This window comes from Vicugna pacos, chromosome 6 (assembly GCF_048564905.1).
Source record: "Vicugna pacos chromosome 6, VicPac4, whole genome shotgun sequence".
Lineage (NCBI taxonomy): Eukaryota > Metazoa > Chordata > Mammalia > Artiodactyla > Camelidae > Vicugna > Vicugna pacos.
The window spans coordinates 30,840,533-30,868,507 of record NC_132992.1 but is presented as its reverse complement, the minus strand read 5'-3'; the positions used below and the strand labels follow the sequence as shown (position 1 = coordinate 30,868,507).

The 27,975-nt window shown below is 43.1% G+C and overlaps 6 non-coding genes across 6 annotated transcripts; all 6 read left to right on the top strand.

Annotated features, from left to right (window-relative positions):
- The first annotated feature begins 3,493 nt into the window (after positions 1 to 3,493).
- On the top strand, positions 3,494 to 3,575 carry TRNAL-UAG (transfer RNA leucine (anticodon UAG)). Its single transcript has one exon. It is a non-coding gene; the product is annotated as a tRNA-Leu (tRNA).
- Positions 3,576 to 7,903: 4,328 nt separating this feature from the next.
- Positions 7,904 to 7,985, top strand: TRNAL-AAG (transfer RNA leucine (anticodon AAG)). The gene has a single exon. It is a non-coding gene; the product is annotated as a tRNA-Leu (tRNA).
- Positions 7,986 to 11,540: 3,555 nt separating this feature from the next.
- TRNAY-GUA (transfer RNA tyrosine (anticodon GUA)) lies at positions 11,541 to 11,630 on the top strand. The gene is given in 2 exon segments: positions 11,541 to 11,577; positions 11,595 to 11,630. It is a non-coding gene; the product is annotated as a tRNA-Tyr (tRNA).
- A 474-nt stretch (positions 11,631 to 12,104) lies between these two features.
- Positions 12,105 to 12,198, top strand: TRNAY-GUA (transfer RNA tyrosine (anticodon GUA)). Its single transcript has 2 exons — positions 12,105 to 12,141; positions 12,163 to 12,198. It is a non-coding gene; the product is annotated as a tRNA-Tyr (tRNA).
- Positions 12,199 to 14,523: 2,325 nt separating this feature from the next.
- Positions 14,524 to 14,613, top strand: TRNAY-GUA (transfer RNA tyrosine (anticodon GUA)). Its single transcript is given in 2 exon segments — positions 14,524 to 14,560; positions 14,578 to 14,613. It is a non-coding gene; the product is annotated as a tRNA-Tyr (tRNA).
- A 2,323-nt stretch (positions 14,614 to 16,936) lies between these two features.
- TRNAY-GUA (transfer RNA tyrosine (anticodon GUA)) lies at positions 16,937 to 17,027 on the top strand. Its single transcript is given in 2 exon segments — positions 16,937 to 16,973; positions 16,992 to 17,027. It is a non-coding gene; the product is annotated as a tRNA-Tyr (tRNA).
- The last annotated feature ends 10,948 nt before the right edge of the window (positions 17,028 to 27,975 follow it).

The window sequence follows — 27,975 nt, the reverse complement described above, 5'->3', positions numbered from 1 at the left end:
TGGATATTTGAACAATCCTCTCTCACTAAGTGTTAAACAAATAGACACAATATTCAGTGAGGACATCGAAGATTTGATAAACACAGTAACCAATGCCTGGTATTCAGAGGTAATTGGATAGATTCCTAAAAAAAGAAATTTCAAATAAATTTTACCATGCATACTTCAATCACTCAGTTGATAGAATGGAGGACTGTAGCATGCATGTTCTCGTGGATATACTTAGGTCTCTAAGGTTCAAAGGTGAATGCAGGTATTTCGCATACTACTGTCAAGGGTATGAACTCCACCTTGTTCAAGCTGGAAAAATGGACAGGATGAAAAATACACTTCAACTTAGAATGATCAAGGGAAACAGACCCTAAATATCAAGTGTTTATAATTTGCTCGGTTTCTGTAAATACAGAGCACAGTTGTAGGATTTCTACCCCCATAGTCATAGAGAGACAATAGTGAGTCTCTCCAAGTACAGTTTGGGGGTGGTAGTCAGGTTTATTTATTTGTATTTCATGGAAGTGCTGGGGATTGAACCCAAGACCTCCTGCAAGCTAGACATGCATCTCTACTGCTGAGCTATACCCTCTTTGCCTAAAAGCATTCTATTTTTGAGGGTCAAACAAAAAAGAAGCCACACAGTATTAGATGAGACTCCCTATTCTTGGGCTAAGATCTTGCAGGTGCATTGTTTCTGGACCTCAGACTTTCCAGGCTTCAAGTTTCTGAAGTTCTTTCACAGATGAGAAAGATTCCTGGCAGCAAGTTTCCAGGGTGACCTCAGTTGGTTAATGTGGACAAGTGCAGAGCCTTCCATGTGGCCCAGGAGAGGGTAAGGGTGCAAGCATTTCTCTTAGTTTCTCCTGCACGCTCACCTGTCATTATGTCATGCCCACCAAGAAAAATAAATGTGGTCAGAGACCTCAGAAGATAGCACCATTGATTCCATTTTTGTGTAGTTCATTTGAGACCACTAGTGTTTCTAGTGCTGGGCATTCTTGAGTCCACATTCTATCTATGTCCTAAGAGTTGTAGAGTGATTGATACCGTTCCCCAATATTGGAAGGACCTTTTCCTTGTCTTTAACAATAGTCTTCACTATTTTGCCAGGTGTTTCCCTCTCATTTATAACTGAGGCCTCTCATTCTTTCTCACTGCTACCACACTGAGCACACCTCTCTTCCCTGGACTGCAGATCTTTGACTCATTTCTATTAGAATTCCAAAATACAAAACTGATCTCTGCTGCAGTGTTTCTCAAAGCATGGTCCCTGGATCTGCAGCATCCACATCACCTAGCAACCTGTTAGAAATGTAAATTCTCAAGTCCCTGAGCTTCTAAATCAGAAATTTCAAGAGTTGAGTCCAGCAGTCTGTCTTTTAAAAAGCCCTCCAGGAAATTGTGATGCATGCTAAAGTTTGAGAGCCACTGCTCTACCACTGGAAATATCTCCCTCTCCAGTGATCACTCTTCATACCATTAGGGAAATCTAGCCCTCATATACCTACTTCTATTACCCTCGAAAATACACTGAGATTCTTTTACACAGATCCCACAGAAGATCTGAGTTTGCAGTCTTCCTCCAGTCCCTGTTCTCTTCACTTTTATGTTGAAACTTATAGGATTTCAGGAAGAGATCTCTGTCTCTGTGCCCAAATTTCCCCTTTTTATAAGGACATCAGTCATATTGGATTAGGACCCACTCTAATGACCTCATTTTAACCTGATTACTTCTGTAAATACCTTATTTCCAAATAAGGTCAAGTAATGGGGCACTGGGGATTAGACTTCCATATATCTTTTTAGAGGAGACACACTTCCACTGATAACAAATACCATAGAATTTTACAGGAGGCTCTGGGAGAATCCTCTTTATGTGTCCTAAGAACCTCCAACACCACCATGGGATTAATTTTCCCTTCTCTTGGGAACCATCAGAAGTTAAGAGACAGTGACAATTGTCTATTCTTAAGGAAGTAAGCCAGGTCTGGGTGCTTCTTCACTGACATAGACTGTACATTTGCAAGAGAGAGGGAAGTATAGAACATGAACATATATACAACACCCTTGTTTAAAGCTCTTGGAGGAAATTTGCCCCCCAAATAGCTTTAATTCTATCAAGTGAAGATTGGATGTCACCAGAGAGCCACAGTTTCTACACTTAGAAGGCAGAAAATTGGCCCAAACATCCCCCAACCACATCACCCGGCCTTTTGCTCAGTCATCTGTTTCTTTCCTGCAAGTCTAGGCAATAGTTGTGAATTAATTCTCGGCTACTGCCACACACTAGCAAAAGAGACACATCAGCATCCTGGCGTTCTGTAAGTTTCACTTCGTTGTAATTAAAAGGAACAAGAGTTTCTTTTCACATGGGAGAACATGAAAGCAAGTTTGGTGGACCCTAGACAAATGTTCTAACGTTTGGAGAACTGAGGTGTGGCTACTCTTCTCTGTGCCAAGAGGGGTGACAGTAAAAATATAATTCTCTCGCCCATTCTGGGCCTGTTCCCAGACTCCTTTCCAGAGGCCTGCAGGCTTGGACTGCTAGGTAGGATGAGGAGCAGGGGCATGCAGAGTTCTCGGGTATGCAGAGTTCTCAGGCATCCTGGGTGCCTTGAGTACCAGCCGAGGCTAAGAATCTGGGCTCAGTCCCCAGGGAAGGGCATCTCACGCCACATCTCCTTCCGCAGTCCCCATTAATAAGAGCCGCTACGTAGCTACGACTGCGCAGGGGAAACGGGACTCCTCTGGGAGACGCAGAGATATTTGTTCCAAAGAAAGGGACTAGAGGCTCCCTGTAAGCAAGAACGATCCAATCTAAAAGACAGCCTTCCCTTCCGACAGGCGGAGTCGGGGAGGAAGATTCCGCAGACCCTGCTCAGGCAGACACAAGAGAGTGGACATTGTTTGGCGTCCGCTAATTGCTCTTTCCGTCACAACGAGCAAAATGGAACCAGGAGGCAAGCTTTTCTTTTCTTGATTCTTTAACTCACGGTCTATGCTTCCTGGAGGCTGGAAGACTCGTCTCCTGGCTTCAGAATCGGAAAATATCAGACTCAAAATTTAGTCAAGAATTGAAGCGCGCGGTGGGGTGGGCAGGGAAACACAGCTTTGCTCTTACTCCACCGCTACCACCACCACTATCCGCAAGCGATCTGGAGTCTAGACCAAGGAGTTCATTCGCCCTTTCAACCGTTTTCCAGCGCTTACTGGGCGCCAGGTGGAAGCTGATGCGATCCCTGTCTTCGGAAAGCTGTTACATTCTAGATCCTAAGAGCTGCGCTTCTGGAACGGATATTTTGTTTTGAAGGCTCTTCCCTTTTAGTTCTTAAAGTGAGAAGAGAGTCCCAGTAAAGCACAGAAGGGAGGGAAGAACTCTCTTAGGGTGCTTTGGTGATACCTAGACTCATGGTTTCTGGTCCGGGAGCAGAGGACAACGCTGAAAAAAGTGCAGCAAGGTATATCTAGCCAAGTGTAAGAAATTTTGTGCCGTAGGCTTGGTAGCGTGGCCGAGCGGTCTAAGGCGCTGGATTTAGGCTCCAGTCTCTTCGGAGGCGTGGGTTCGAATCCCACCGCTGCCAAGGTTTTGTTTCTTAACGGTAAGTGATCACGGCCTGTATCTGTAAATAAAAGTTCTGTAAATCCATAAGGGATTTGATCTAATATCTGGATTTTCTGGACTGGGAGAATCAGTGAATGAATGGCTCACAGTTTACCTTTAGGGAGATAGCAAGTCATACAGATGCTCAGACCACTGAAAAGACCCACTCCTCCCGATCTTCTGTTCTGTTTGGAAGGGAGCGGGTAAGGACTTGCCAGAGGGGTGGCATTTAAGCTGGGGCATTCAAGTTGAGAGAGAAGTGGAGAGCCTTGAAACCTTGAAATAACCTTGAAAGTGCATGTGTCCTATAAACGGGTGGGGTGAGGTGGGGTGAGGTGGAGTGAGGTCGGGTGGGTCACTGAGGGGAGCAGGGAGTGAAGTGAGACTTTGTCTCAGCATTTGCTCCTAAGTATTAAACCAGAAAAATTCGAGCAGTTGCGCGTATTGCGGAAAGTGCACAGCCCCTGCTGCTGACCGCCTCTCGGACCCCTACTATTTCCTACAGGAAGTTCTGCATTTCTCCCCCTGCCGCTGATCTCCCTGCTACTACATCACCCCCTCCCTCACCCACACTTTCTCTTTCCGTCTCCTCCTCCAGGTCTACCAGCAGGCCAGGAAAGGAGAAAGCAGGAAGGGAATCGCCGAGGGAGGCTACTTCTCACCAGACCGGGGAAGTGATTCAATACCCAGGCTTGAACCAGTCAAGGAAGACTACGCTGACTTCCCGCCCAGCCCGCAAAGTGTCCCAGGATGGGCTCAAGGTCAAAATTTGAGCTCTTTAAGGAACATTCTCATTTTCTGACCTTTGAGGGCAATGCCTTTCCTGCCCCCATGTACACTGCCTTTGGTACCCAAAGGGTGCTTTGGGCATGGTTTGCACCCAGGTTTGAATCTAGGCATTGTCCCTTCCTCAAGCCTTTGAAAAGGAGTCATCGGTTCATTTTAGTAGGTGGTGATGGCCCTGACTGGCCTGTGCCCTAAAGGAGAAGAGATAAATTTGTCCACGTGGCTTGTTACTCTAGTCATCCTCTACAATAGTGACATTTTGGATTGCTCTTTAATGTGGGGGGTTGTCATATGTATTGTAGGATGTTTAGCAGCATCCCTTGCCTTTACCCAGTAGATACCAGTGGTATCATACCAGTTGTGATAACTGAAAATATCTCCAGACAATGTCAAATGTCCCCTAGGAGGCAAAATCCTCCCTAAAGACTTACGAAGGGCTGAGATTCTTAACTTTATGAAGTACAATTTATCATGCTTTTCTTTTATGAATCATGCTTTTAATATTGCATCTAAGAAATCTTCCCCCAGCACAAGTTGACAAAGATTTTATTCTAAGTATTTTATAGTTTTGATTTATGATCCATTTTGAGTTAATTTTTTATCCAGTGTGAAGTAGGGGTCAAAAATTTTTTTCAAAATTACTTTTTAAAAAAAATCATTCATTGAAAAGACTCTTTCCCTACTGAATCATCTTTGAAATTTTGTCAACAACTAGTTGAAATACATGTGTACTCCTGTCCCACAGATATGTTTTTTGTATCTTAATGCCAATACTACAGTCTTAATTATAGCAGCTTGATGTCAGGCAGAATGAGTCCTCCAACTTCGTTTTTCTTTTCAAAGTTGTTTGGGGCATGCTATGTCTTTGAATTTCCATGTGAATTTGGAATCAACTGGTCATTTTCTGAAAAGCAAAAACAAAAACAAACTTGTTATTTTGATTTAGATTGCATTGAACCTATAAATCAATTTAGGGATAATTGATATCTTAACAATATTGAATCTTCTCATTCACAAACATGAAATGACATTATTTTTCCCTGAAATGTTTATTAAAATTCACCAGAGAAGTTTTCTTGGTCTGATTATTAAGTGACAGCATATAAACAGTGCAACAATTAAGGCCTCGTGGGGACTTGACATCTTAGCTCCTGCCTGGTGCATTAACCTGAGTTACAGCATCTCCTTATTGTATTCTTCTAAGAGAGACTTTCATTTTGTTGATCCACAACCAACAAAACTGGGACAAAGAAATAGAAGATAGTTGTTCCTAGTCCCAATTAATTGCATCTCACCCTCCCAAGGCCACCACACTGGAAGACAAGTCACCAGACAGAACAGAAACACAATCTGTGTGACTGTTGCCTGTGCAGTTGAGTCTGGAGGAAGCCCCTAGTATACCAGGCCACCATCCTCACACACTTGATTTGTCCAGCACAATACCCACAACAACCTCCATGTCTTTCCTAACTTACAAAATCTCTAGTGTTGGTGCAGACATCTCTGAGACTGGTGCTAGACCTTCCCCCAAGGTTAGCCCTCTCCAACACTCTCCCCAATTCCTGGGAGGAAACTTTGGGAAGAGTGCAGTGGCTCTGGGAGTGACATCTCTGTCTCATCTCTTCTATAAGCTATGTCAGAGGTCAAAGAGAAGCCAACACTACGTTAATTAAATCAGCCTCTGACGATTAAATGAACAATTCAGGATCCGTGCAGTTATGAACCAGGAAAACCTATTCTCAGGTGTCATTTCAGGGATGTATTTGCTCCTAGCACTAAAGCTTTCAGTCCAGAGCTCACCACAGGTGTGTGGGTGGGAATAAGGTAGAGTTAGAAGCCCTGGATCATCCTGAGATGTGTCAAAGAACGGGACTGAAAGAGAGAGGAATTTATAGAAGGATTAGTGAGGAGCCCTTCTTATATGTGGTTCCTCTTTGTAATCTACGAACATCCTCACATCATTCCGGCACACCATCTTTTCCATGGTCTGGCAATGGCAGCCAAGCGGCGGCATTTGGAGACTACCACCCAGGCATTGAACCCAGTGATGATCTTTCTTGGCTGTGTCCCAGCACGTGTCCAGAGAAACAGCCGCTGGCTAAGCTTGTTTTGACTTGACAGGCAGGACAAGTGAGATGTCCTTAAAAGAAATAGAACAGACTTGTTAGAATACGCTTTTGCGTTGATTTTTTGTTTTTGTCTTTTTTTTTTTTTTAATGTTAGCTGCACTTGGGAAACTTTACAAAACACTGATGCTGGGATATCACCTGCAGAGATTCTGATGTAACTGGTCTAGGGTGCGGCTTCGACATCGAAATTTTCAAGTTTCCTCACATGTTTCTGATGAACAACCAGGGCTAAGAACTGCTGCTCTAGGAATTTAATTATTGTTTTGGATGTGATATGCTGAGTTAAAATCCCGAAGGAGCCCGAATGATCTTTTGAAAAATGGCGTCAGCTATCAAATGAAGGCGATCTGTGAACGAGGACAGAATATTCTGTTATAATGAAAACCATCTAGTGGAAGAGGACAGGGTCAGGGATTGGAAACCCCAGTCTGGCCTCTGTGGAGCTGCAGGACTTCTATCGACAAAACATTTTTCTCGAAGAAATGAGCACGTTGTGACACTGAGCTAGGAGGAAGGCCTAGAGACGGAGCTCCTTCGGGAGGACCTGGGCATAGCTTTTGGTGGTGTGTTGACGATTCCGCCAGGGGGGCAGAGTTTGTCACCAGGGAACTTGAAGGCTGCCTTCTACTCTCCTAGACCTTTCCTCGCACACGTCCCCGGAGCTGCAAGAGAAGACTCCGAGGGTGGATTTGCAAGGCAAAGATGTCAAGGCGGCGACCTGGGAGACCTCTAAGGTCCTAAAACTGTCAAATTCAAACAGTGTAGGCATCAGCTCTCTCTCCGTGAGAGCAGAAAGAAGACATCCCCAGGTGTCTTAGGAACAGAGTGTAAAATCATCTGAGAGGCTTCTTGAAGACATAATTCAGCGGAACCATACGAGTGCATTCTTTGATGTCTCAGCTGGTAAAAGGGGGGACTGTAAAGTTCCATCTGCATCTTTAGGTTGTTGGTAAGATTCCAGTTTTAAGTAGGTGCTCACTCATTTATTTGCAAATGCTCCAAAACTCCTTTTGATAAGTCATGCTCCTTCAAAGCTAGGGTTTTTGTGGCTTTAATTAGCTTCACCGTTCGTTTATCTCCTCAAGAAATTTGCGGCTAGACTGAGAGGAAGCCAACAAAAACAAAACGTAGTGACACCTGCAGAAGACCCACAGCCTAGTGTGTGGTACAGATTTCATTCATTCATTACTCACTTATTCATTCACGAAGTTCTTCCCCTTTAAGCGCTGCGTGGCAGATGAAAAAACCTCTGATGTTCCTTGAACCCTTCCTTCACTTGCTCTTAGATGATGTTTGAAATTAATACTCCGAGAACACATTATATAAAATAGAGCTGAGATGTAACAGAAAGTAGATACCATCACAAAGAGTAGAGACAGGTTTGCCTGCAGTTGGTAGCGTGGCCGAGCGGTCTAAGGCGCTGGATTAAGGCTCCAGTCTCTTCGGGGGCGTGGGTTCGAATCCCACCGCTGCCAGTAGGTTGTTTTGCCAGCTGCAGAACCAGGGTCTAAATGGGACAGTTGTGAGTACTAGCCTAGTATTTAATTGGGACTGATGAGTGACTGTTTGTGCAAGAGTGAGGTTCAGGTCCAAGTCCAGTGGGTTCCCTTTTTCTGGCCAGAGAAGGCCCGAGAAAGCGTTGCCAATTAGTAACGTTTTGGTAAGTCTTCAAGGATGCAGTTCACCAGAAGGATAGGAGTCGGTAAGAAGCAGAACTTTTAAGACTTCATATGCAGAAGAGGAAGCTGTCACACGCGACAGAGGATTGATTAAAAAGTCTGGGAAAGGACAAGGAGTGGGGTTTTGTTTGTTTTTATTTTTTACATTTCTTTCTTCTCATATATGAAAACTCACAGCAGCTTTGCGGTCAGTCTATGGACAAACTTCAAGAGGCAACTCCTTTGGCAAGAGCACTGGACGCCCTGGGGTCTGTCCTGTCACTGGAGTACAGCAGTGACTTTAGAGTCAGCTCTTCGGGTCCTTGTTTTGCCACTGGTCTGTTTGCTCAGGCCAAGCCGAAGACCTGTTTCTAGTCTCTCTTGCCTCTGCATCTTTCTCTACCAGGAGGCGAGAAAGATGGAGAGGTTCTGAATGAGACTGTCCAGAGGATGTGGCTCAGCAAGAAGGCAATGCTCACAGGAGGATGGGGGTGTTTCAATTCTTGCAGACTCAAGTCAAGGATCTTTGACAACTAACTTGGAAAATTAAGCTTACTGCTCCTACAGCTTGCTCTCAAAGAGCCCAAGAATGTTTTAACCCATAATCTGAACTACTATTAGGCATTTTCGCCTAATGAACTGTAAGTACAATGTATTTCTGGATCTGTGCCCATAGTTTGGGTCCCGGAGAGTGAAAGGGTGAAATTTTGATGTCCACTGCATCCCAGGTTGAATCTGAGTGTTGCGTCTTTCTTGGTGTCTCTTTGGAGAGGCCAGGAAGAAGCGAGCACCTTTAGGCAAAGGAGAGAAATTTTATTTCAGGAAGTGGTGAAGGAATGAATGTGGCCCATGTCCTTATAAGAATCACCAGGAGCTTGAATTCTCCATTTAGAGATGTGCATGTTGTTGCCCCTCTTTTGCTTAGGAAAACTCACTAACAAAATCGCAATCCTTGTTTAACATAAGCATTCAGTCCCTGCACTCCCCTAGCTGAACTAGAATAAAGGGAAACCCAATGATGCTAAACAGGTCTCAATTTAAATTCATGACAATAATCTCAAGTATGTCTGCAAGACAACCTTACTATTTTTCTCAATCTCTTCACTGTACCATTTTTAAAGACTACTCTATCATTCCTTCTCTTGTGTCCTCAAAGCAGTCAATACCTCAGCATGTATTCTCCCTCTCAGCTTTTATTTCACTGAGAAAACAGCAGCATTCACAGGAGAACATCTACAAGGCACCCATCTACCTGCGTCGGAGTGCTTTTATGCCTCCTGTTACTGTGGATGACCTAGCCTCGCTAAGGCCATCCCAACTGTGCACTAGTTGCCATCCTTTATTGCTTATCCAAGAATATTCTTTTTGGCAGTTGTTTCTTCTCTCTTCTTCTGGATCATTCCCAACAGCCCACTAGGATGCTGCTACTATGATCCCAGTAACAAATACAAATTTTAGGTTCTGGAAACAAGAAAGGGAGTAGATGCAAGGCTTGCCTTATACCCGTGGTCACTCTGAGGGTCTGCCTTGATCTTTTTAGGTTTCCAAGTGTCATGCTAATAGTTCATCTAGAAAGCTAAAGGTTTGGTGAATGTGTGGCATGTGGGAAAGGACATTTCTTTTTCCTCCTTACTGCTTTCCCCTTCAATGCTTGTAGGAGGTGATGTGAATCAAAAGGTACTTGCCTTCAACAAATCAGTGAATGCCTATTTGCCAAGAACTGAGCTTGGATCTAGCAGGTAAGGCCAAGTCCTCAGGAAGTTCACTTTCTAGAATGATTGAAAATGCTTTTCTCAAGCAAATGGAAATGAAGATCCAACAATCTTCCATCTAGTCCACAAAATGTGAGGAGTGTAATCAAGAAAAAGTTTGATTGTAAGGCAGAGTGATGGAGTGGTTTGAGCTCCAGTCTCTTTGGAACTGTGAGTTCAACTCCCAGCGGTTTGGTGTCTTTTATATGAATAATCTGCCCTTTAAACTTCTCCATTGTATCAAAAAGGTACAGAAATTTTAATCAACAGAAAGTGTATGATTCACGAGGACGAGAACTTCATTCTAATTGGATGACATTACCAGTGTGAAGATTTTTAATTATTCCTTTTGAAAATGATTTACAGAAAAGAAAATCTCTTCTCTCCATGAAATCACTGAAATATCGTGGTCTTTAAAAACCATTCTGATTAAAAAGAACCAGAGCTTCTTAGAGGAGTGGCTGATTTTAGGTTTGGGGCAGGAAACATACATGAAGAGCTGGCAAGAAAAGTACTCAGTTATGTCAAAAATCTGCAGAAGTCAACATTGGCCAAAGATGGAAGAAACCAACCACCAAGCTGAATGCTTACTGCAACTGATTGCAATACATTGAATATAAGAGCATATAATAATCTTTTAAATGCAGAAAGAAAAACAGCTTACTGATCACCAGTGGGGATAACTAGGTTAAAATTGTTTACTGTAAAATTTTGCAATAATGGGTAAGAATCAAGCATTGTCCCTTCCCATTATATGCAAATTCTATTTAAGATGACAAGTAGCTCTAGTTGGTGAATAAAAGTTCTTTGAAGAGGAAATCTAGCCAGTGGATATGGAAGAAATAGAATTAGAAATCATAATTTAGCAACCCCTAAAAAGTAATTCAAGCAGTAATGACCTTGATTCAAAAATATCATTTAATGATAGGTTGATGGGGGAAATTACAATGGAGGGAATGAGCTATATTGCTGTGAACCCACTGAGAAATATTAGCATTTAGAATTGAAATTTTATGTGCTTCCTGAGGTGATGCCCAAATATGAAGTATGTGGGACTGCTTGTGAAGTACTTTTGTAAAAACTCTGAATTTAACGAAGCCTTTATAGTTAATATTCCGTTTTCAAAAAATGAGAGAGCAGAATAAAAGCATCAGACTGACATTGTCCACAACAAGTAATTCAGTTTCTTTAATATCTGACTGGCAGAGAAACAGAGAGAACAGAGAGAAAGGAGAAAGAGAGAGACTGAGATAGAGGAGATTTAAAGCAAATATATGTATAAAATTTGTTTCAGTCCTGATTAGATTAAAAGCCTGTTGAGTGCTATTATAAGAAAATCAGGGAAATTCAGTATGTACTGTGTACTAAATGCTAAAAAAAAATTCATGTTAACTTTGTTGGGTATAAATTTGTGGATACGTAATAAGGTTTCATATTATTAGAGAATCATTTTAAAATCGCCGCCGCGGGGTGCTGGTCCACCAAGGAGCCCCGGCGTGTGCGCGGCTCCCTGCCGAGGGGCTTCCAACCAACCCAAGTCATACTGACCCTGGGGCTTTCCAGTGCCTTGGCTTCCTTCATTTCCACAAAAAGAAATGACCCAGCACTGGCGAGTGTGCGCCCTTCGATAGCTCAGCTGGTAGAGCGGAGGACTGTAGAGAAAATGTTCCCAGACATCCTTAGGTCGCTGGTTCGATTCCGGCTCGAAGGAGACGCCCTTGCTTTTACCCTGAAAACCACCAGCCCACCAACCCCTGGTAGTTACCTCCCCGCGCCCAGCGCTACCTCTGCCCCGCAAATTGGCCCCTGCAGCAGACCAGCATTCCATCTCTCAGGGTAAAGCCAGGAAGCACTCTCCGGAGCCACCCTCACAGATAACTCGCTGCTTTCCTCAGGGAACACACCTTACTTTTTTCCCCCCGAAATCCACTGACACATGCCCTTCAGGGCAAAACAGCCCTTCTCTCCTTACTCCTGCCTTAGTGGGTAGCACCAACCAAGAACCCAGAATTTCTGAATATCCCCACCCGGGGATGCCCGATGGCTACGGAGCCCCGGCGTGTGTGCGGCTTCCTGCCGAGGAGCTTCCAATCAACCCAAGGCTTGTAATCTCTGGGTCCTTTCAGTGCCTTGGCTTCTGTTATTTCTACTGAAATGAAAGACTCAGCTCTTTGCTTCTGTGCACCCTTCGATAGCTCAGCTGGTAGAGCGGAGGACTGTAGATAGTGTGTGTGTGTATAGACATCCTTAGGTCGCTGGTTCGATTCCGGCTCGAAGGAGGTGCCGTTCAACAGCTTTTGCCCCATCAAAACCACCACCCTGGCCCTCACCTCTTTCTGGCAAGTTGGCCCTTGCGGCAGGGGCGGCAGGGCAGCATCTGAACTCTCTTACGACGGAACCTGGAAAGCTCTTCTGGTGCAACCCTCACAGTCACCTGTGAGCTATTGCCAAGGAACACAACTGTCCCTACTTCTCAAAATCCACAGACCCGTGACCTTCCGCACAGCTTCTTAGCTGGTAGCCCCATCAGCCAGCCCCCCCAATCTCCCAAGCCTTTACACTTTTATCCCCACCTTTCTCCAGTGAGAGCAGTACCCACTTTGCCACCACCACTTTGCTCAACATGGAAAGATCCCTCACAAACACGTGGGCACACAGGAGCTGCCTACCGCAAACCCTGGAGCCTGACAAGCATAGGGGCCATCACACAGCTCCGGGGCAACCAAGGCATCCTTCTTGAAATCCCTCCCACTCAAGCTCCCTTTCCTACTCTGCCTGGTCTTAGGATGGCCCCTGACTTCACTCTTCTGTCTAGCCCGACTACAGCCTCTGTATCTCTGTTTCTCTCTCTCATCTTCCCACTCGTCTGGAATGATCTATAAATACATAGACCTACAGAGACAGAAAACCCTCTTCCACTCCCATTTTATCTACTGTTGGACAGAACTGCCACCCTGAGATTTTCCACTCTATTGCCAGTTGTGCGCCTTCATCAAGGGAGGCTGGCATTGGCAGAAGCAAATGGCACCAGGGCAGGGGGAAGGGGGCTTGACAGTCAGGATAAAAACTTCAGAGGCCTGTTCAGTTCTCCTATCAATCAGAGAACAGGGTCGTATCCTCCGGAAAACTTCAAATTTCTTTGCCCTATCATGAAGGCCATCAGTTGGAAAGCAATACAGAGAGGACTGTCAGTGGCACAGTGATGGCAGTGTGGCTCTCTGAAGTCCCTGGGGCCCAGTCACTGCCCTCCCTTGACCCCTGAGCCCACAAGCTCCTTTTTGGTTGGTGTTCAGCTTCTGCGTGGAGGCTGCTTCCCCGCACATCTTCCTCTCCTGGCAAGCTGTTCCAGGTCTCCCCACTGTGGTCGCTGTCTTTCCTGCTGTCCCACTGCTGACTAAGAGGGGCTGAGCTTGGGCTGTCATGTCTCTAGGGCTTTGGGAGTTGATGCATTACTGTCCCACAGGAGGTCTTCAGGAGGAACCTATTGCTCTGTGGCCATGGAGAGTCTCCAGTCTCGAATGCCACCATCTTGGGAGACCAGGGGACAGGAACCAAAGACAGAACCTAAGGCCTTCCCACCAAGGGAATTAGAGGGACCTAGGTTAGGGGGAACGTAGCTTTGGTACTTGGGGGGAATGACAAGAGTTGGGGGGTGGAGGTGTGGGTGGGAGGTGGATTCTAGTAACCTGGGAACGCCAGAGTGAGCCCTCAACATGGCCCACTCCTCCTGTCTGGGGCATCACAGTGAGCAGTAGAGGACTTCTGAAATGACCCTCAACCTCCCACTCCGGGGTGGGGGTGGGGTACCTAGTGACAGGTATTTGAGTGCTGGTCACTTGGGTGTGGCTTGCTGCGCCTCTGAGACCTGTGCTGGGTAGACCCAGACAGCGGTGTGCTCTGCCCCTCTTCCTTCATCTCTGGTGTCTGTCCAGAAAGCTCACAGAATATTGAGTTACTTTACTGAGCAGCCGCGTCTGCCAAAGAAATCCGGGTCTGTGGGCAGAGAAGGCGATCCAGTTTCGCAGACCGGCCGCAGCAGACTAGGCGGCTGGGTACAGGTGGGGTGGTCTTCCGACCTGGCCCAACCTCCCTTCTCCATCACTTCCCAGGAAGCCTCACGGCGAGGAAAAGTGAGCCTAGTCCACAGCGGGCAGCAGCGCCGAGTCGGGGGTTGAGTGGCGGGGTACAGGCGCCGCAGAACAAGGGAACGGCGCTTAGAGGCTCCCCCAGGGGCCTTTAGTGGACCCTGGCCGCGCGGTTTGTTCTCAGCTGCTTTTCTCCGCAAGCTCGCCCCCACCCAACCCACGCATTCGCATCAGTTTCGCCAAAGCCTGCCTGCTGTCACTCTGTACAGGTTTTCTGGCCAGCAACGGCTGTCGTCCAGCCCGTCCCTTCAGAAAGGTGCTCGAGGAGAGGGAAATGAGCTAACAGGTGGCGGCCCAGGCATTTAAAACATCGCCAGCCCACGGGCTCCCGTCCACGTGCACAGCTCCTTGCCAAAGTGGTGTCTAACCAGCCCAAGGAATGTTGCCCTGTGCATTTCAGTACCTTGACCGCAGTGATTTCCACAAAAACCAAGGACCTGAACAAAATCTTCCAAGCACCCTTCGATAGCTCAGCTGGTAGAGCGGAGGACTGTAGATCTGACGTGTGTGGTTATCCTTAGGTCGCTGGTTCGATTCCGGCTCGAAGGAGGTGCCTTTGATAGTTTTTGCCCCCCATCATGAAGGCCGTCAGCCCCAGGTGCCCAGTGCCCAGCGCCCAGCCAGAGATACCTCTGCCCACACAGTTTGGCCAGCATCCTCACTCCCACAGGACAAAATCAGGAAACCCCCTCCAGACTGGATGGAATAGCTCCTGCAGTTGCCTGCATGGGAACACACCTGCTCCTTCTTCCCGAAATCCAGCGATACATACCGTTCAGTGCAAAACAGTCCCCTTGCTCCTGCCTCGGCCACCAGCCCCAACCAGATAACTCCCACAACCTTCCAAGCCCTTTACACTTTTGTTCACCCACCTCTCCCCAGCCAGTGCTGTGCCTGCTCTGCCACCATCACTTTGCTCAACATGGACAGACCCCTGACAAACATGTGGGCACACAGTAGCTGCCCACCACAAGCCCTGGAGCCTGACAAGCATGCAGACAACCACACCGGTCACTGGTAACCAAGGCATCCTTATTGAGATCCCTCCCACTCAACCTCCCTTTCCTATGCTGCCTCCTCTTAGGATGGTCTCTGTCCTCTCTCTTCTGTCTAGCCCAGCTACAGTCTCTGTATCTCTCTATCTTTCCGATTCTCCCTACAACTCTCTCTCTCTCTCCCACTCTCTCCTGCATCTCTCCCATGGTCTATAAATATATAGACCTACAGAGGCAGAAAACCCTCTTCCGTGCCCTCCTTTATCAACTGTGGGACAGAAGGCCACATGGAGATTTTTCCAAGCCTTTGACAATTGTGGGCCTGTTTCGAGGGAGGCTGGCATTGGCAGGAACAAAAGACAACAGAGATGGCCGGAGGCGGGGGTGGGGGAGTGGGGGTGGGTTGATAGCCTCATAAAAACTTCAGAGACCATTTCAGGTCTCCTGTCCGTCAGTGAACAGGAGCATAGCCTCTGGATACCTTCAGATTTTGCCTGTCTTTGCCCTTGTTCTTTTTGCTCAGGAAGTTTTGAGTTCTTTCTGAAAGACCAACAATTGCTCATGCTCTGTATGATGGTAGTAAAAATGTCTGAACCGATTCCCAAGCTCCTTCTGACAGAGAGACAAGGAAAAGGAGACAGACATAAAAATAGAGACTTAGAAAATCTAAGAGTTTCCTTGGATGTGCCCACACCCTCCCCCATGGGAATTGGAGGCGTCCAGATTAGGGAACCTAGCTTTGATGCTTTGGGGACATAACAGGGGTAGGGGAGTGGGTGCATGGGTGGGAGGTGGACTCTGATGACTTGGACGCACCAGGGTGAGCCCCGGCTCGGTCCACTCCTTCTATCTGGGACATCACAGCGAGTGGTAGGGGACCTCCGCGGAGATAGCCCTCATCCTCGCAGGTGTAAACCTGCGGGTCACTCCCTACGTTGGGACAGCCACACAGGCACTGGAGGTCTGGTCACTTGGTGTGGGTTGCCGCGTCTCTGTGATACCTGTGCTGGGTCGATGAGCGAACGGTCTTGGGGAGGCGGGCATGCACCAGATGGGATTTGAAACGTTTGTCAAAGACGCGGAGTCAGGGCAGGCGGTCCAACCCCGGACAGCAGTGCTCTCTGCCCCACTCCCTTCATCTCTGGTGCCTGTCCAGAAAGCTCACAGAATCTTGAGCTACTTCACTGAGTAGCCACCTCTGCCAAAGGAATCCGGATCTGCGGACAGAGGAGGGGATCCAGTTCCGCAGCAGGCTGGGCGTCTAGATTCCTATGGGGATGGTCTCCCCACCTAGCCTGACATCCTTTCCTATCACTTCCCGGGAAGCCCTCACTGCGCGGAGAAGTGCGCCTAGTTCATAGCGGGCAGCAGCTCCGGGTCGGGGGTTGAGTGGCGGGCGTGAGGGCGCACTAGAACCAGGGGGCAGGTGTGCGGTGGGATGGGGCGGGAGTCGGCGCTCCGAAACTTCTCAACAGCCCTGCAGAGGACCCTGCCTGCGTGGTGGTGCGCTCTCCCCCTCTGCTTTCCTCCGCAAGCCCGCCCCCGCCCCACCCAAGCATCTGCATCTGTGTGGCTAACGCCCCTCTCCCCTCACCCTCTTACCAGCTTTCTGTTCAGCGACGGCTGTCGTCCCGCTGTTTTCTGCAGAAAAGGGCTCGGGGAGAGGAAATGAGTCAAGAAGGAGAGGCCCAGAACCAGCATTTAAAAATCGCAGCCCCGCCCCAGGATGTCCGTCCATCAAGGAGCCCCGGCCTGTGTGCGGCTCCCTGCGGAGGGGCTTTCAACCACCCCAAGGCATGCTGCCCCCGGTGTCTTTCAGTGTCTTGGCTGCCTTCATTTCCTCAAAAAGTAATGACCCAGCCACTGCTCGTGTGCACCCTTCGATAGCTCAGCTGGTAGAGCGGAGGACTGTAGGCGAGGACGTTTGTAGGTATCCTTAGGTCGCTGGTTCGATTCCGGCTCGAAGGAAGTGCCACTGACACTTTTTGCCCCATCATGAAGACCTCCACTTCCCGGTGCCGAGCCCTCAGCGCCACTTCTTCCCGACAGATTTAGCCCTTGCACCAGGCAGCAGCAGAACTCTCACCCCCACAGAGCCAGGAGAGGTGGCCCTTCTAGCGCCACCATCACAGCCACCTGCGTGCTTCCCATAGGAATACACCTGCCTCTTCTTGAAGTCCAAGGAGCCATGCATTTCTGCGCAAAACAGCCCACCTTGCTTTTGCCTTAGCGGGCAGCCCTAAGCAGCCAGTCCTCACAAACTGCCAAGCCCTTTACACTTTTATTCGCCCACAGCTCTCTCGCCTACCTATCAAAGCGCTGTCTCTGACACTAGAGCTTTTCTAGCATGGACAGATCCCTGTCAAACAGGTTGCCCCAGAAGAGCCGCTTATGGCAAACCCTGTATGTCCACAGGCATACAGGCCAATAAGCCCGCCACGGATAACTCTGGCATGCATCTTTGTAATATTCCATGTCATTTTATGTATATGTCTCTTTTCCTCAATGTTTTTTGTTTTGTTTTGTTTCTCTTTTGGTTTTTAAATTTTGCCTGTGAGCTATAATCTTTAAAACCCAGTTATACAGTAAACTTTCATGGTTACCTTCTTAACATGGATTTGCCTTTGAGACTGTAAACAGTTACTCATGTGCCCTTTAAGTGACATTTAAGCCAAAATATGCAGCTGTTTTGTCCATGCCGTTTAATGAATGATTATTATTCCCCGTGTTCTATTTAGGTGGTCTATCAGTGTGATCTCTGGATTTTTTCTGCTAAGAATCTTTGAATTTATTTGTCTAGTCAGTATTTCTTGGTGCTTTATGTAGATTTTTTACTATTTTATGAGCAACAGTATCTCCTATTCTGCTTATATCATTTGGCACAGACAGGTGATCTATAAAAGACTTTATTGCTCTGTATCCACAGAGAGACCCTAGCTACGAATGTCACCACACGCAGAAATTAACATAATAGGACTAATGAAGGAATTAGGTCTTTCCTGGGCATCCTGTAATTCTCCCCCTTACATTATTACGTTTACATTTCTTCCTATTTACTAAGAATGTGTTCTTAGAATTATGAATGAATGCACATACTCATCAACAAGGGGACTAGCAAATCCTGCATTCTCTTCTTAGCTCATCAACCAGGTCATGTTGACTCAAGGGAGTTGCCACTTTTTAGGATTAGCATTCAGGTATGTTTTGCTCACAAGCCATTTAATAAGCACCTAAGCTGTCCCAGGTGTTGTGCTTGTACCAGGGCTATAGCGGTTAAAACGTACGTCTTGCCTTGAAATATTTCTGACTGTAAGTTACACAGAGATGGAAGAAGGCAGTTGTGAATCAATGTGCTGAAAACTGCAGTTGAGGTAAAAAGAATATTCCACGTAAATCTAAAACTAAAATCAATCTTGGGAAGTTTTAATGCAGGCTGGGGTGGTGGGTAAAGTAGGAAATATGGAAGCTCTCTTGGTAGAGCCAGTGCTTTGTGCTCAGTTCAGTTTTAGGACAGGAGTAGTAGATCTGTGATCAGGTGAGTGGAGTGGATACAGAAGAGTTAGAAAAGAAACAGGAACCCAAAGAGTGCTGACTTTTTTTGTGTAACTAAAATGGTATCACTAGAGCATACAGAGAAGTCCTGGCAGGAAATGAAGGCACAAACAATTCTGCATGCAGTTTTATCTTATCTCATTATATTCCTGATGTTCCAGTTGCTGCTCACCCCCAAAGCAAGGGAAAGATTTCTCAACGTCTCTTGTGAGTCTTCACAGAGAAGATGCTGAGGTTTTATCACTTGATATGTACATTATTCTATGAGGTTTTATCACTTGATATGTACATTATCCTACCAGAATGACCCACAGAAGAAAGGTTCATGATGTCCTTGCACTTCCACAATCATTTTCATTGCATCCATTTCCACTCCTTCTGTCATTTTCTACGCACATCCATTTTTCAGCTGCCTGGTTTTGGCCAGCAGACAGTAAAGGCAGGAACACTGCTGATGCCAAGAAAGAAAAATCTTAAATCCACAATTTCTTCTACAATGATAACAACCAGAGGTGACAGATTCCATATAAAGAGCCCATGGTTTTCTGTGATGAAAAGCAAATGAGGAGGCTGCTGGGAATCACACAGTAAGATATTCAAATTAACCCTATCACTGAGGAAATCTGAAAGTTGGAACAATATATGAAAACATCTGCTTCATGACATCGGAAAGAGAACAAAGGTGACAGGAGTTACCCAAAATATATAAGAGGTAAAAATCCAGAGTGATAGTAACTAGAAAATGCACACATATATGAAAATAACTCATTTTATGGAAAAGCCAGTATGAATTTCATAACAAAACCAGACAAGAACATTAAGAAAAAGAATTATTATAGATCAATCTCACTCACGAACATGGATGTAAAAATTCTAAACAAAACATTAGCAAATCAAATAGAACCATATATAAAAATTATAACACATCTGGCAAAGTCAGAGATATTGGATGAAAGTAGGATTGATTTAATGTTAGAAAAATCAGTGAACTTCACCACACTAGCAGACCAAAAGAAAAAAATTAGACTATTTTAATAGGTGAAGAAAATTCATTTAATAAAATTCGATATCTCTCATGATAAAATTATTAACAAACCAGGAATAGAAGGCAACTTATTGATGAAGTGCATCTACAAGAAAGAAAAAGCCTCACTACATGTTGTATTTAACAACATAGTTAATAGTGGAATGGTACTAGTTTTCTGTTTGAGATTGAAACAAAATTAAAATGCCCACTATCTCCTGTTCAACATTATACTGAAGAATTTCATTAGAAGAAGTGAGAATAAAGGAATGACTGTGTAAAAAGGAAATTTAAAGAAATCCACAAAGTAACAATGCTATTGGTACAGTTTATAGGATTTAAGATCCAATGACTGATAATAAATGCACTCCTGGGTGCTTGTCCCTCCGGTGGGTGGGATGACTTTTGATAATAATAGTGATGGTCTTGAACAGCTTCTCTTCTCTCTCTGCCTGTGCTAAAGCTGTGGGAGCTCACCAACGCCATGCCCCTCTCCCCACAATGCCTCTCCTGCAGTTAGATTGATTGGATGGCCAGTCTTGGCCAGAGATATATGAGCACAAGTGGTCTAAGTGTCCTTATATTTCTGCCCCATGCTCTTCTCATCCTTGATGACTGTGCGGGCCTCGTGTTGAGGATCCTGGATCTCTAAGCCATTGCTGCAGCCCACAGGATTGTAATATAGGTAAGAAATAAACCTTCACCATGTAAATCCAAATAAATAAAAAAAAAAAGAGAGAGGGAATAAAAAAAGAAATACACAACTGTATTACTAGAAATAAAAGGTGATTTTAAGAAATTTGCAGTATCAGAGATCAGTATTCAAAGATTACTTATATTTCCATATGCCATCATCAACTAGAATAGTTAGAATATTAAATTTTTTAACATTTTCTCTTTTTCTTTTTTAATACAATTTTAAAGGTTACTTTCCACTTACAAAATTACAAAATATTGGCTATATTCTCTGTGTTGTACTATACATCCTTGAGCCTATCTTACACCCAATAGTTTGTACCTCCCAAATATTAAATTTTTAAAAGATTATCTTTATCATAGTATCAAACAATGAAGTACCTAGGAATACATCTTTTACAATGTGCAAAATCCCAAGGCACAAAATATAAAGTATTATTGGGGAATTAAAGAAAAAAGTTACATAAATGGAAAGACAGTCCATGTTTATAGACTGAAAAGCTCAATATTGTAAAAATGTCAAATCTCCTCAAAATAATCTATCATCTTAAAATCTAATTGAAACTCCACAAATGGCTGGAGCAACTTGATAAGACAATTCTAAAGCATATATGGGCAGGCAAAGGATGAAAATAGCTAATAGACTCTTGGAAAGGAAAAATAGAGAGGACTTACTGTACAAGACACCGAGAATCTTTATGAAGTTACAACAATTTAGCCAGAGTGGCAATCATATAAGGTAGGTAAATATAACAATGAAACCATACAGTCTAGAAATAGACACATACTTGGCCACTGATGTGTGACAAAGATTACATTGCAGGGGAGATAATTGTCTTTTCAACTAGTGATGATGTATCACTTAACTAATACAATGGGGGAAAATGAATCTTGTTTCAAAGCACATATCACATATAAAAACTGATTAATTATAAATCTATTTGTGAATTGTAAAAGAGTAAAGCTTCTTAAAAAAATAAGAGAATATCTTGAGGACCTTGAGTTAGGCAAACATTTCTTAAACAAGACACAAAGAAACAAATGTAAAGAGACAATGAATTAAGCTACATTAAAATTAAGATCTTCTCATTTAAAAAATTCTATTGAGTAAAGAGGCCTACCACAGAGTGGGAGAAAGTATTTGTATAGCCAACAGGGGATTTACACCCCAAATATACAAAGAATGTCTACAAATTAATAAGGAAAACAATTGAGAACTATCTCAAATGCTTTTTCTTTCATCAGTTTTCTTGTGATATTTTTATCTGAATTTGGTGTGAGAATAGCACTGGCCTCAAACAAAGAGTTTGGAAGTGTTCCCTCCTCTATTTTCTGGAAGAGTTTGAGAAGGGTTGGTGTTAATTTTTTTTTTTAATGTTTGGTGGAAGTTTCTTTAAATGTTTAGTGAAGCCATCTGATCCTGGAATTTTCTTTGACAGGTTTTTGATTACTGATTTCATCTCTTTACTCGCTATAGATCTGTTCATATTTTCGATTTTCTTGAGAAAGTTTTGAATCAGTTTTGATAGTTTGTGTGTTTCTAAAAGTTTGTCCATTTCATCTAGGTTATCTAATTTGTTGGCATACAATTGTTCATAGTATTCTCTTATAATCCTTTTTACTTCTGTAAGGATGGTAGTAACATCTCCACTTTAATTCCTGATTTTGTAAATTTGAGTTTTCTTTCTTTTTTTCTTCATCAGTCAAGCTAAAGATTTGTCAATTTTATTCATCTTTTCAAAAACTGAATTTTGTTTTTTTGATTCTATTTTTTGTTCTCATTTTTATAATCTCCACTCTAGTCCTGATTATTTCTTTCCATCTGCTTGCTTTGTGTTTAGTTTGTTCTTTTTCCTTAAAACTTTTCTTCTTGAACTTTTTTCTTCAAACTTAAGATTGAAGATTAGGCTACTGACTTGACATCTTTTTAAATACATGCAACTATAGCTCTAAATTTCTTTCTGAACATTGCTTTTGTTGTATTCCATAAGTTTTGGTATGTTGTGACTTTGTTTTCATTCATCTTTAAGTATTTTCTAATTTCTCTTGTGATAGCTAATTTGATACATTGGTTGCTTAAGACTGTATGGTTTAATTTCCACCGATTTGTGAATTTTCCATATTTCCTTCTGTTCCTGATTTGTAGTTTCATTCCACGGTGATTAGAAAAGACACTTCATAATTTCAATACTTTAATTTTATTGTGATTAGTTTGGTGGTGTAATGTCTGTTTTGGAGTCTGTACTTGTGTACATGTGTACTTGTGAGGAATGTGTATTCTGTTGTTAGGTGCAATGTTCTACATATATCTGTTAGGTCCAGCTAGATTACACAGTTGAAGTCTTCTATTTCTTTGTTTATCTTTTATCTAGTTGTTTTAGAGGGGAGTGGAGTATTGAAGACCAAATATTATTGTAGGACTGTCTAAATAGTTTTTCCTTAAAAAATTAGTTGTTTGTTTTCTTATTAAGAAGTTTTAAGAACTTTTCTCTTTTTTTGTAGAAAACAACTGGAAATTTATGGTAATGTGCTGTTATCTTTCCTGGGGTTAGTGCCTGAGAAATACCCCTTGAAAACTTCCCATCTCCTGATCAGTGGGGTCAGCAACCCTCAGGGGCTGAACTGGTGGTGGGTACCAGAGGAGACTCTTAACAGAGTCTACATACCAGCACTTTATTAGATATGTGATTTTAATATAGTTTTCCCAGCCCATGGCTTGTTTATGTACTGTCTTATCATTATTTTTTTGAGAACCAAAACTTATAATTTTAATGAAGTTCAATTTATCCATTTGTCTTTTATGGACTGTGCTTTAGGTTTAGTTTCTAAGGAATCTGCCTAAATCCTGGTCACAGAGATTGTATCTTATTTTGTACTTTTAGAAGTCTTAAAACTTGTAGTTTTACATTTAAGTCTATTATCCACTTTCATTTAATTTTTACATATGGTCTAAGGTGTAAAGTCCATTTTATCATATGAATAGCCAAGTGTTCCTGCAATATTTGTTGAAAAGACTATACTTTTTTCACAGAATTTTCTTTTCCCCTTATTAGAATCAAATGGCCATCAATATACAGATCTGTTTCTGCATCCTCTATTCTGTTTCACAGATATTTGCCTACATTTCTGTCACTTAAACTTTTCTCTCATATATTTTGTCTCTTAGATCTATGTTCTAGAAGACTGTCTTCAGCCAAATTGCTCCTATAATTGGTGTATGTATACAGCATGTTAACTTTGATAATATCATTATTAATTTAAAAATCTTTCGTTAGAATTTTTATGACCTGAATATTTAAATTACATTATGAATACAAATTTGAAATTTTAAATGTTGTTTCTATTCTTTTGAGTACTGTAAGGTCACTTGTCCTATTTCAGCCTCCTTTTTCACACTGTGGTTATACTCAATGCCAAGTGACATATGGGTATGAATTAACATATATGAATTAAGGACTATGGAATAAATTTCTCGTGTTTATATTTTAGATTTCCATTGTATTTCTCTGTTCTTTTTAATTTAATTCTATTTGCTATTTTTTTTCTCCTGGAAGTTCCTTTTATATAAAATTTGTTAATGATATTGTCTTGTTTTCCTATATTGTTATGTACTTATCCTTTTAAAAAATGAAAAGGGAAGAAAAGAAGGAAGAGAAAAAGAATCTTTATTTTATTTTAAGAAATTTGTCATAATGAAAAATTCTGTACTCTATATTATTTTAATCCAAAATCCCCGGTCTGAACTGTGATTCCGTCTGTATACATGCGTTTCTATACTGCCTCCACTTCTTTTGGACCAGAAAGGAGATTGTTGCTGAAAGGTTGGAATTCTTCTTGGAGTTGATAGTTCATTATAGTTTTAGGTTTCCTGGCTCTGAGTAGCCCACATGGTATTTGACATTCCCCAGTGGTTGGTTGGTTAATTTTGTGAAAATTGAGTTGCCATCTTTAGGGAAATATTTCTGACATTCATTAATTTTTAACTGCAGAGATCTTACATTTCCAAAAACTTTGAGTTTTCTTCAGGTAGATACCTGGTTGTCACTACATATTTCTGAGGCTTTTTCATTATGAAAAATTTCAAATATACTAAAAATAGACAGAATAGTATAATGAAAGTGTCACCAACTCATAGTTTCATGAATTACCGATTCATGACCAAGCTAATTTTATCTGCATCCCCACTCACTTTATTTTGAAGAAAATCCCAGATATCGTATCATTTTGCTATGACTTATTTTTACTTACAAAGTGATAATTAAATTTTTCATAAAATTTCTACCACAATAGAGTTTTTATTGGCGAACAAAACTGAAGTCAAAGTGATACCAAATGATGATTAAAATAGAAGTATAATTCAAGAATGTTGCCATCTAATCATTCAACAGATTTGTCAAGGTAGTGAGTGGTCTCATTAGCTGAGATATTTCCCTTCTGTTCTCTGTGCAATGACAGGGAAAGCTTTCCAGGATATCTTAAAAGGAAGAAATAAGGTGCAGTACAGCATAAGAAAATCACAGGTAAATGAGCATTTCGACATCTGCTTACATACACAAAAAACAACACTGAAAGGATGTACAGTGAAATAATGAAAATTATTAATTAGGGAAGGAATATGGGGTGGATGGGGAGGGGCAGGGCTAGGACTTTTTAAATATATACATTGTTATATTTTTATATTTGAGTTATGTGGGTATGTTTTATATTTTTTAAAATAAAATCTTTTTTCTAAAATGCTCTATTTCATGCAAAAACTAGGATATACCTATGATCAAGTCAGTTTAAAAGTATTGTAAGATAAATGCCAAAACCAGTGTCAATTGGACAAATAGCTATGTAATTTTTAAAAATTCCCTGACTTTGATCTCTTTTCTTTCTGCTGTAGCCTTAAGCCTCATAGTTCAGTTAAATTTTGAAAGCATGTATGGTTTCAGTGTGCTTTACTAGCTCTCAGACTTCATGGGTCTCTCTTACTTAGACCTCATCTTCCTGCATCTCAGCGAATGAAAGCCTCAGATCCTAGTTGTAGTTTTGTTCAGTCAGCCCAGTCAGTTCTACTCATGTTTGCTCCTGCTCTTCCCTCGCAGTCTAAAGTGATGACACTTCTCCTGCCTCATTCATGCTTCCAGTTAGGTATTTTCTTTCCTCTAAAAAGGAATGTGTCCAGAAGAATGGGATTCAGCCAAAATGAGCCTCAGGGGGACCTCTGTACAATTGACCCTCCATATCCGTGGGTTCCGTATCCAGGGATTCAACCAACCATGGATTAAAAATAATCGGGAAAAAATATTCCAGGAAGTTTCAGAAAGCAAAACTTGAACTTGCTGCAACAGCAACCATTTATATTGCATTTACATAGTGTTAGATATTGTAAGCAATCTAGAGATGATTTAAAGGACCGTTGACCCTTGAACAACACGGGTTTGAACTGCATGGGTCCACTCATGCTGGATTTTTTCAATAAATATAGTACCTGTATTTTCATTTTACATATCTTTAAATTTATTAGGTGTGGGGAAAAGTTTGTGTTCTCTTAGAGATCACAATATGTAGAATCAAAATGAATCAAAAGATTGAGTCCTGATTCTAACCAAACTGTTTTACCTTCTAACGAAACTGTTTTATCCTCCTCCCTTCAGTGAGTCAATTATCATTTCTTTTGTTTTTGAGGCAGAAGTTTTCAACTGCTTGGGGTTGGTGCCCCTAAACTCCCCCTCCTACCCCCCACCCCACCCCCTCCTGCCCCCACCACCTCATGATTCAAATGTCAACTGTATATGGGAGCTGTGTGTAAGTTATATTCAAATATTACAACATTCAGGAAAGGGGAGGAGTCGGGCATGGGGACATAGCTCAGGGGTCGAGGGTGTGCTTAGCATGCTGGAGGTCCTACGTTCAATAGGTAGTACCTCTGTTAAAAAAAATAAAGTGAATATTTGGAATATTTGGGGGTGTTCCTTTAAAAAAATCAAGCACTTTACCATTCTATACAAGGGACTCGAACATCCACAGATTTTGTATCCCTGGGAGTCTTGGAACTAGTCCACCACTGATTCCAAGGGACAACTGTATTCTTCCTCTCAGCTCAGACTTAACTGGTGTTCATCTCACAAGACCAGCTACTACTCAAGTATGGAGTTCAGGGCAGTGTAGTTCACATCTCATTTATTGAGCACCTAATGTGTGCCAGGCACTATATTTGGTGTTTAATATTATATCGAAATATAATTCCTGCTTTAGAAGTTCAGAGTCTAGCATGAGACACAGATGAGAAAGCAGAGTTCCAATTAAGTATTGAGACCGAGCGCAGCAGAAACTTCCATGGTTCAGGCTGGAGAGTGAGTGGGGGATGGGGTCTAGAGGAACGGGTAGGGAGAACTGGTGTGTGCCAGAGTAAACTGAGTCTTGGAACACGAACAGGAGTTGGTCAGGTCATTACTTAGGGGCATAAAGTGGACACAAATAGAAAAATGTGAACAATGATCCACAATTCTAAATAGAGTTTGAGTATGTGGTACCTCATATGCTATCACTCAAAGATAATGTCCAAGGCTGGGAGAAGCAGTAGAAGCTACAGATGACTCAGGGAATCCTTCCCGATCTTATCCCACCCTTGGGGCTACTAACACTTCTCAACCCAGGAGCCAGGGGAGGGATTCCCAGCAACAGTTTAAGTCTTCAGGGAGAAGACACAATGTCCTTGTTACTTGGGATATAAACATTTCCCCTGAGTGCCATGCAGAAGAAAGGTGGATCACGGCTAGTGCCTTCCAGAGCTGATCGAACACCATGCTTTCTCTCATTCCCACTAATTTGCCCGAGGACTTTTGCAGCTGCCTGCTTGGGGTGGGTGACAGGTGAAGACAGAAGCATTCCCACTCATCCCTTGTTGAATAAAGGGTCAGCCTCCTTTTCAGATTTATCAGGCATGGAGTCTGGGAAATTTCTGTTGAATTGCAAATCTCCCTTGGGTCTTTGAAGAATTATTTTCTCTCTTTCTTATGGTTTTATCTCCTCACCATTTGGGTCTCTTTTCTCCAGCAGGCACTGCTGCTAGCTGGGTTCCTAATGTCTGGTTCGGTAAATCCTCATTTGGGGACATTTCTATTGGAAACTAAAGTTGTATGAAGGATCCTACTCATTAATAGAAGGATTGGTTAGAAACCAATGACTTCTTCAGCCTACTCCTTCCCTGCACTCACACCAGTGCCAGAAGCCAGGAAGGAGGAGGAGGTCTAAGACAGGAAAGCTGATAGTTTGTGCATAATACTCACTAGCGAGAAAGCGAAGACCTGGCTTTAAATGGAAGCTCTTTCAACCATTAGAGACAAAAAGGAACTATAGGTAAGTGCATCAAGCCTTCTCATAGATAGAAGAATGGTTTAACCCCTTTATACTCACCCTTGCCTTCCAGCCTCATGTTATTCTTTTAGTGACATATCTTGGAGCATAGTGAGATCATTATACTTTGCTTGAAGTGTGTCTGTTTTAGCTTAAAGCAGTGATCAGATTGCAGAAGAAACTCTACAGGGAGGGGAGGGTGGGTCCTGATGGCTGACCTGTCCGTGGCCACAAGAAGGGGCAATGTGATGCAGCCTCCTTAGGATCAGAAAGCCCCTTTGTTTACAAGGCAGAAGAACAGCT